This window comes from Notothenia coriiceps, unplaced genomic scaffold (assembly GCF_000735185.1).
Source record: "Notothenia coriiceps isolate Sejong01 unplaced genomic scaffold, NC01 NC01_scaffold00017858, whole genome shotgun sequence".
NCBI classification, from domain to species: Eukaryota; Metazoa; Chordata; class Actinopteri; order Perciformes; family Nototheniidae; genus Notothenia; species Notothenia coriiceps.
This window is the reverse complement of record NW_011350559.1, coordinates 135,297-144,027: the sequence shown is the minus strand read 5'-3', so window position 1 is coordinate 144,027 and position 8,731 is coordinate 135,297. Positions and strand designations below refer to the sequence as shown.

At 42.8% G+C, this 8,731-nt stretch overlaps 1 protein-coding gene across 2 annotated transcripts in view; it reads right to left on the bottom strand.

The window, feature by feature from the left end:
- Positions 1 to 8,731, bottom strand: part of LOC104950656 (leucine zipper tumor suppressor 2) — a 47,777-nt gene that overhangs the window by 10,605 nt on the left and 28,441 nt on the right. Inside the window, exon 1 of one of the 2 annotated variants that reach the window (XM_010777202.1) lies at positions 7,194 to 7,341. The exons of the other annotated variant lie outside the window; for it this stretch is intronic. The gene's annotated coding sequence lies outside the window, so the exon portion shown is untranslated. Of the gene's footprint in view, positions 1 to 7,193; positions 7,342 to 8,731 lie in introns of those variants that run through there. 2 annotated transcript variants of the gene reach the window in all.

Genomic DNA, 8,731 nt, shown 5'->3' with positions numbered 1-8,731 from the left:
CTAAATTATCAACGATCATTATGGAGTCATAACTCACACGACCTTTTATAGCAGATCGAAATCTAACAGTGCTTAAGCGAATTCATGGTTACAATGGAGATAAACCATTTGAATTGTATTGACACGCCTCCTGCTTATTATCCTATCAAAATGTGAGCATTAAAGATTGATTCTTCACTTGGAAAAGCACGTTAACTCATGCCATCTACAGAAGCTTTTCCGAACGGTTTTGCTCAGTCAAACTGTGCTGCTGTTAGTAAGAAAACTGTGCGGTTCACTGATGTGAGTTAATGCTCCAGGAAGAGCTGTTACAGGGTGGGAATTTACGACAGTCCATGGCGGTCGGTTGCCCCGCAACTTTGGCCGTGATGCCCTGTGAAAAAATGCAATTCCACGGCCAAGTGGCTTTGTGCCCCTGTCAAAGTTCCAGTGTAACAAGTAGTGAATGCAAATACTAGTGCGCGCAGTAGGATAGGTCCCGCTGCCTTGGATCAAGGGCGATTGCTCTGCTCGTGATTGTTCCGTCCAGACTCCGTATAAAAAACGCTTAGTGAAGTGCAATATTAGTGCGCGCAGTAAGGATAGTCCGTGCTGGGCAATCAGAGGATTTACTCTGGTTCAGTGATTGTTCCTCAGACGGTCTGTAACGGGGCGACACTTCCCTCCTCAGCCGCCACGGGAACAACATCTCGAAGTTGCTTTAAAAAGCGTCAGAACAATGTTTTCATAACTGCATTATGCTGGCGTCACAACGGAGGCGATGCGAACATCTCAATCAGCTTAACCCGGCTGAGTTCCACGCTGTCAGCCTTTGTTATAATCCCTGTCAATCAAACACGGACGCGTGGAGAGGGCGGGGCTTATTTCAATGTAAATTACCTGTGGAGGAAACCAACTACGACAAATTATCTATTTTACGTGATTTAATTGTAAATACACGTTTCAAATGATGCTGAATATGACATACATACTGATACCCGGTTCAGTAAAAAAATGACTTAACACACAGGCACACCACCACCCAACCCCCCCCCCCCCCCCCCCCCCCCCCCCCCCCCCCCCCCCCCCCCCCCCCCCCCCCCCCCCCCCCCCCCCCCCCCCCCCCCCCCCCCCCCCCCCCCCCCCCCCCCCCCCCCCCCACCCCCCCCCCCCCCCCCCCCCCCCCACCCCCCCCCCCCCAACCCCCCCCCCCACCCACCCCCCCCCCCCCCCCCCCACCCCCCCCCCCCCCCCCCCCCCCCGCCCCCCCCCCCCACCCCCCCCCCCCCCCCCCCCCCCACCACACACACACACACCACACACACACACACACACACAACACCAACACACCACACACACACACACACACACAACACACACACACACACACCACACACACACACCACCACCACACCACACACACACACCACCAAGAAAACCTTTTGAATTCATATAGAGTTGTTTTTCTATTTCTTTGAATTTGTTGAATCCTTGCGTGTTTCAATTAACTGCGTATTATATATCATTATTGCCCTGAAGGCAACAAACACAATCCCTGGGTTGAGGGGCGTGGGGGGGGTCACTTTTATAATTGATATTACATATCAGGGACCCTAAGGCCTTAAAACACATGGTGAAACTTTTTTTCCTCTCCAATAATAAAGAAGTCAATGCAATAGGGGGATAAGGACTCTTCAAATTTCTTAATTTGCAGTATTTTATTTTAAAAGTGTTCAGAAAACTGTACATAAATATGCTATAGCTATATATCATATTATATATCAATATTGTTATTTAACTTTCAAAGTCATTTTAAATAGCGGGGCAAGACTTTCCAAAGGAGTAAAAATCGCTGCTGCCGGACCTAACTGGACTGGAGGTATTGCTGAATATCCAAGTTCCATATATCCTCTTCAAATCTCTGTCAACAATATCAAGGTCTCTGAAGAAAGGTGTTTTAACGCTGATTCAAATAGCAGAGAACATGCATTCTTGTCTCAGAGGGACATTGAAGAGGTTACTCAAAAAGTTACACAGTAAGTGACTTCATAGTACTTGTTGTGGGAGTTAGTTTCACTAGACTGAGTCCAACAGGATTGATCTCACGAAGAACTATGGCAGAAAAAAATAATAACAAACTCGAGAACGACTGTAGTTGACGCAGTTTGCAGAATCGCATGTATGGTTGAAATCTCTACAATGTGGTCCATTTTAGACACAGGCCTATATTTTTACCAGCCTTAATAATATTCATTTCTGTTGATCAGATATGTGTCTTTGGCTTGTTTTCGTTGTGAAACAAATTTGACCGTAGATCACGGGATTGACCGTCCTCATCTGCCTCTTATTTTGCAAGAACAACTTCCAGTAGCAGTATATGAAAAAACGGGGGGTTTTTTTGTTTCTGTTTTTAGTGATTTAATTTTTTGTTTTGAGAATGAAAATGAAAATCATCCGTTTTTTAAGTTTAGGTTAATCCATTTTTGACCATAAAAAAAAACGCCTTGTATTTCAATTTTAGTTTTCAATTTGAAAACGAAAATCAAAATATCCAGTAGTTTTTTGTTTTGAATTCCCTTTGTGAAAAGAAAATCCAATGACCAAACATACACTGAACCATTATGATATATTTTTCCGGACTTTGTTCTTTTACTTTCTCCGTCTTTATGTTAGAGATATTAAGTTTTCCGTCATGTGTTTCCATAGCAACAAACAACTTCCTCGCCTTCAAAATAATATATTATACCCTTTTTAGTTTCACATAACACAAGTTGGGTTATTTACATAATATGTTTACATGATTTTGTTGTGCAATAAAACAACCAGATGGACACACGATAAAGGAAATGTTCAAATTCGGCTCTGATCGTAGCAACATCGGACCATTCGTGAGGGCATCTTAAGCCATCTTTGGCATGCCAAAGATTTAAGTTGCTGCCGGAGCCTGAGAAACTCCACCGGCGGTCATACGATGGCTTAAGATGCCCTCACGAATGGCCGGATGTTGTTACGATCAGAGCCGAATTTGAACATTTTCTTAATCGTGTGTCCATCGGGTGTCAATTTCGGGACAGTGTGACAGGGGCTTAACAGAAATATTGTGTTAGTATGTGTATATATGCATTCACACCTAATGTGTATAGGTCCTGTGCATGTGTATGTCTTGAACAAGTGTATTTTCCCTTGGGAATAAACAAGGAGTCTTAAGGGATAAGGATAAGGGATCACTCTATAGAATATGAAAATATGTTTTTCATATGTATGTACACCATCAAGGTATAAAAGACAAACATATGGAACTATTTTGGTGTGTCTAGGCAATGGGAAAGACCTTGTGTAGGTGATACATCTAACATGTTAATAAAATATAACAAAGACACAGAGTACCATGATAAGAACAGATGAATGTGAGTCAAACATTCTCTCTGTTCTGGTTTGGTGCCATAACAGCCTGTAAATCCCACTAGGCTTGACCACCAACCGCATGCTATACTGTAGTAAATGGACTGCATTTGCAAATGGAGGATTCAAATTAAATTGTCTTTAATTGTTACACATTCACACAACACCGCACATATAGGGACAATTTAATCTCTGTGATACATCCCTGAGCTACTATAAAGTGCCAGGGAGCAGTGTGGGGGGCTTGTTCAAGGGCATCTTGGCAGGACCCGAGAGGCAAGCTGGCACCTGTCAAGATACCAGTCCACACTCTAGTTCCCATCAAAGTCCCGACGTACTAAAGCTTAGCTAAGGATAGAGAGTTGTGAGGGGACGACAAGAAAGAGACCATTATGTTGTGAAGCAGATTGGCATTGGCAGAGGTCGACATCCTAATTTACATGAGATCTATAGTCATAAAAACAAGGAAGCAATGAGCTACAAGCACGTATACAATTTAAATCTTGTAAGCATAACTGTCTCACTATGGTTACGCTGGGTGTCCCGCAATATGAAAATGAGTCCTCTTATGTGTTCTGAATACATTTTTGTTTTAGTGAAACAGATGATTGTGATTTTCTAATATTTTCTAGTATCCCCCGCCCAACACACACATATACACGGTGTTGGTCACAGGTAACAGTACTAAACCTGCACCGACACCTGGAGGCCTGAACATCAAATCATTTATAATTCCTGGATTAATATTGCATCCAGTTTAACAACCGGAGAAGCTCAATACAGCATTGCTAACATTCAAACACCCACTGGACACAGTCATCGCTCCAGTCCATTATGCTGCCTTTTCATTTCCTCCAAGTGTGGAGCTGTGATAGACTCAGAGCTGTTGTCACAGCCTGAGCTCCTGCACAGACAAACAGCAGGCAGGCCATGGCCCCCTCAATAAAGCATTGTGTGTGTTGTTTACTGAGGAGCTGACAGCTCAGGACTGATGCACACATTGACCTTTGTGGCCTGTTGGATAGAAAACTGAATGTGTTCACTGAGCTGTTTCTGCATCATCTGCACAATAGAGACCTCTGTCTTCTTGCTCTGTGTAATAGGCATGTTGTTAGACCTTCAAAAGCCACAAAGACCTGAGGATATTTATTGGAAGTGTGTCCTCTGCAGTTCACAAAAATATTATTGTAGTTCTCTATCAAATGTGTTTATAGGACAAATGCTGCTACAACATTTATCTACTTTTTTAATTGTGTTAATCACATGTAGATGTGATACATATTTACAAAGCATAGTTATATTGTGTTGATATGTTATTGTGACAGGTAAATGAAACAATAGAGCAATTCAAATGTTTAAAAAGTAATGATCAATACCAAAAAGATCAACACTTGCCCAGTCTGTTGTTCGTCCTTCCTCCAGGCTCAGGTCATCCCCTGAGAGTTCTGCTCAGTATCTTAACTGTTTCTAGGACTGCTCTCTTCTGTACAGAGATATCGGATGTAGTTACAGGGACTTGCTGGAGCCACCCTCCCAGTGTGGGTGTTACTACCATGAGTGCTCCAATCACCACTGGAACCACTGATGGCTTCCCCTTCCACACCTTCTCTAGCTCCTCTCTGAGCCCTCGGTATATCCCAAGCTTGTTGTGTTAGTCTACTACAAATAAACACCACTTATCTTCTGTTAACTTGGTTTATTCAATCAACGTGCATAACACCAATACAGAGCCATTAACGAACAGTGGACCTCATGCTCCAGGTCGACACAGACTCCCTGCGCATGCGTTTCACAGCCTCAAGAGGGCAACCTAGACTACCGTATGGCCAGTAGTATAGACGCAAAAAGATTACATGTTAACACGTATTGCCACAGTAACTTTAAAGAAATTCGATTTTGAAAGCTTAAATCAAAATGAGTCCAGTTATCTTCTAAACTGGCTTAAATAACTCCCTGAATGTTTTGTAAATTGCTCTTTGCGAACAATAACGAGAGGTGATCAAAATGTCCCCTTACTTTGAATACATCTTATTTCTGTGGTGAAATGGGAGCTCTAACAGGACAATAGAAATCCATTTGTTGAGGTCAATACATTTAAATTTTCTTGCTGAGATTAGCATATGTTATATCTATAGGAAATGTGAATCAGAGTCTTCAGAATAGCAGCCAGGTCAATGCGATCCCTGCTCTGCATTTCATTACTAATACAGCAGTTAGTCTAGATAAATCCTGATGGCATTCACTGGCATGCTGGACAACCCTTCGTCTGAGATTGGCAATCCGAGAAGCAAACGGTATAAAAGCCTTTTTATAGAGGCCGTATTACAAAGGTACAGTATACACGGCTCACTGGCCCTGCCCTGCAACGTCACACAAACCTGCTTTGAGACAAACTGAAAGGGCACTGCTCTAAACCCCTCTTTGTTAGTAGCACCACGCCATGAACACACATCACTCAGAGGTGAGTCCAAAAATATTCCCCACACCAGGTGAAGTGTTGGGATTAGATGGGAGTACAAATAAACTATTTTAATACTAATACCACCTCTGACTGGATGAAGACTGAAAGAAGTAAAGAGGTGGACTGAAAGGAGGGAGAAGAGTCTCAGTTTTCAGAAAAGAGCGTCCGCATGAGGGAACAAACGTTGAATCCCCTCCTCCTCCCTCCATCTCTCTGGCCGAACTTCTGAATCTCACCCCCTCCCATCTCCTTATTCTACCCCCTCTGTTGAAAAACTGGGACAGAGGGAAAGTGTAACAAAGCTATTTAAGTTTTGTAGACAACCTACCTTTCCACAGGCGGCCCCTCGCAGCCCTGGCAGACATGGTCACCAGGCCAAATGTGAATGTTCCACACATAGCTGGATTATTGTTTGTATGTTTATGAACTGTTTCGTCTACAAAATGTCAGATAATAGTGCCATGTGCCCAAGGTGACTTGTTCAAATTACCCCAAGATATTGAATTTAAGATTCTCACATTTGAGTGGCTGGCTTTGTAAATGACCTTAAAAACATTTGTAGATTGAATAACCAATTATTAAACTATTTGTTATTGCTGAAATGATGCTCTCATGAGGGGCCTACAGGCTTGTTTGATTGGTGCACTGACCTTGTCAATGATTATACTGCACTGAAAGAGAGCAGAGGCCTCCCATCACTACCCCCCCCCACACACACACACACACACACACACACACACACACACACACACACACACACACACACACACACACACACACACACACACACACACACACACACACACACACACACACACACACACACACACACACACACACACACACACACACACACTTCTTGATTAACAAGCTTGTACCGGTTTTTCTTTTAATGAGCAATAAAACAGTAGAGTGGGAGTTAACCGTGGCTTTCAAATATGTTACATCCTGTAACTAACAACACTTAAGTTAATGAAATAAAAATAAATACGGAAAAAAGTCATTCAATTATCTCAGAGGCACTTTCTAAACTGAACTTGTTTTGGTTGATTTACAGTCTCAAATGTTTTCAATTTACGAGGAAACTGTCGATTTTAGGATGGAGCATGTTTGCCATTTTATGATTCCAAAACAGATGCAGACTAATAGTTGCAGCTTTAATAATTTCCATGCAACAAACCTGCACAAGAACATTTACACATCAAATAGCAAATAAATATTTCGCAGTGACTGTATAAGTCAAATGGTGAATGAACCATATGCTACCAAACATTTGTGTCACCTTTATTGCCACGGTAAGTCAACTTCCCTGTTTTCCAACGCCCACCTCCCCCTCCTAAGAGTCTCTTACCCCTGTCTGTCCCCTGCATATCTGCCCTGGTGTCTCCTCCTTATCATCCGGTCCCAGCTCCGTCTGTCAGCTGTGTTCCTGCTCCTGGGTGTTTGGCTCCGTTTCTGACCAGCCCTCCTGAGGAAAACTTCTCTAACCCCCACGACTCTTTCTCAAGCCAAATGCCGCCAGTGTGAATGGGAGCACAGTCCCCTCCCCTTCCTCTCTCTATTGCCCCCCCTCTCCTCCTCTCAGCACAGCCTCTCTGACAGATACACCTCCTCTTTCCCTGCTCCACTCCTCCTCTTCCATTTCCTTTGACCAAAGAAACTACACACTGCAAAGTTCTCCGCTGCCTTTGTCAGGCAGTAAAAAGAAAAGAAGAGAGAAAAAGACGGGGAAGCCAGGGAAAGGCGAGCTATCAGAGACCTTTTTACTTTCCCTCCCTATTTCAAGAAGAAAGGAATGAAAAGTAAAAAGGAAGCAGCACCGCATGACAATATCATCTCACTTTAAAAAGTCTGCCTCAGCCACAGATTCGATTCTGGTTTACAGCCTTTTCATCCGTCAAACTTAAATCTTCACCTAAGTGCATTAAAGAAAGACAAACACAAAAGAAGACTTGAGTTAAAGGAGGGAGAGTATAATGCTGGGGTGTAGGAGAAGGAGGTGAAACTTCATCAAACACTAGTCCTGCTTCTCATCTGTCAATCTGATCTAAAACAAAGACGGGCAGAAACAAAGCTCATTTAGTTACTGAGCAAATTCTTAATCAAATAAGCCGTCAACCCGAATTAAATGAGTTAAACCTACTGTAAGATCGGCAGCTCCTTAAAAGCAAAGACAGGAGAGAACCGTAACTCCTCAAGAGGCAGAGCTGGATGTTTGACACATTAAGATACAGTAACGTGTTCAAGGACTTTAAAACGTCAGACAATGTTAGATTCAACCAGAAAATAATGGTTACAAATAGTGTACACCAATCTCAACTCTAAACTGTCCCATAAAGTAAAAGAAAGAAAGAGAACTGGTACAATACTCAAGGATGTGATGAACTTTCAGTTCTTTATCTGAAGATTTTAGACCTGGATGATTTGTTGACCCTCCTTAAAAGAGGATGTTTGTTGCATGAGAAATTGTGAATGTCAGTTTTAAATGTTTTTTACTGCTAAAAACAACATGGAATTTCCATGCGTTATTTTGCCTGGTTAAACCTAGAATCAGCAACATCTTTGATAGAATATTTAGGGTTTCTAACATCCTGGGTAACCAGTGGATCAGCTTCCAGAAGTGCACTGTCCTTTACCAGTGGCAGCATTTAGCTTCTTGCACTGACCTGTAATCCACCATCTGGCCAAATTATTTAAAAACAAAAAAAAGAGAAACAACAGGTGGAGTGCAGTCGGAGCTCAGCTGCTCAGCTCCAGATGAAGAGAGGGGTAAAGTAGGGTACAAGAAGTAGGCCACCACACACACACACACACACACACACACACACACACACACACACACACACACACACACACACACACACACACACACACACACACACACACACA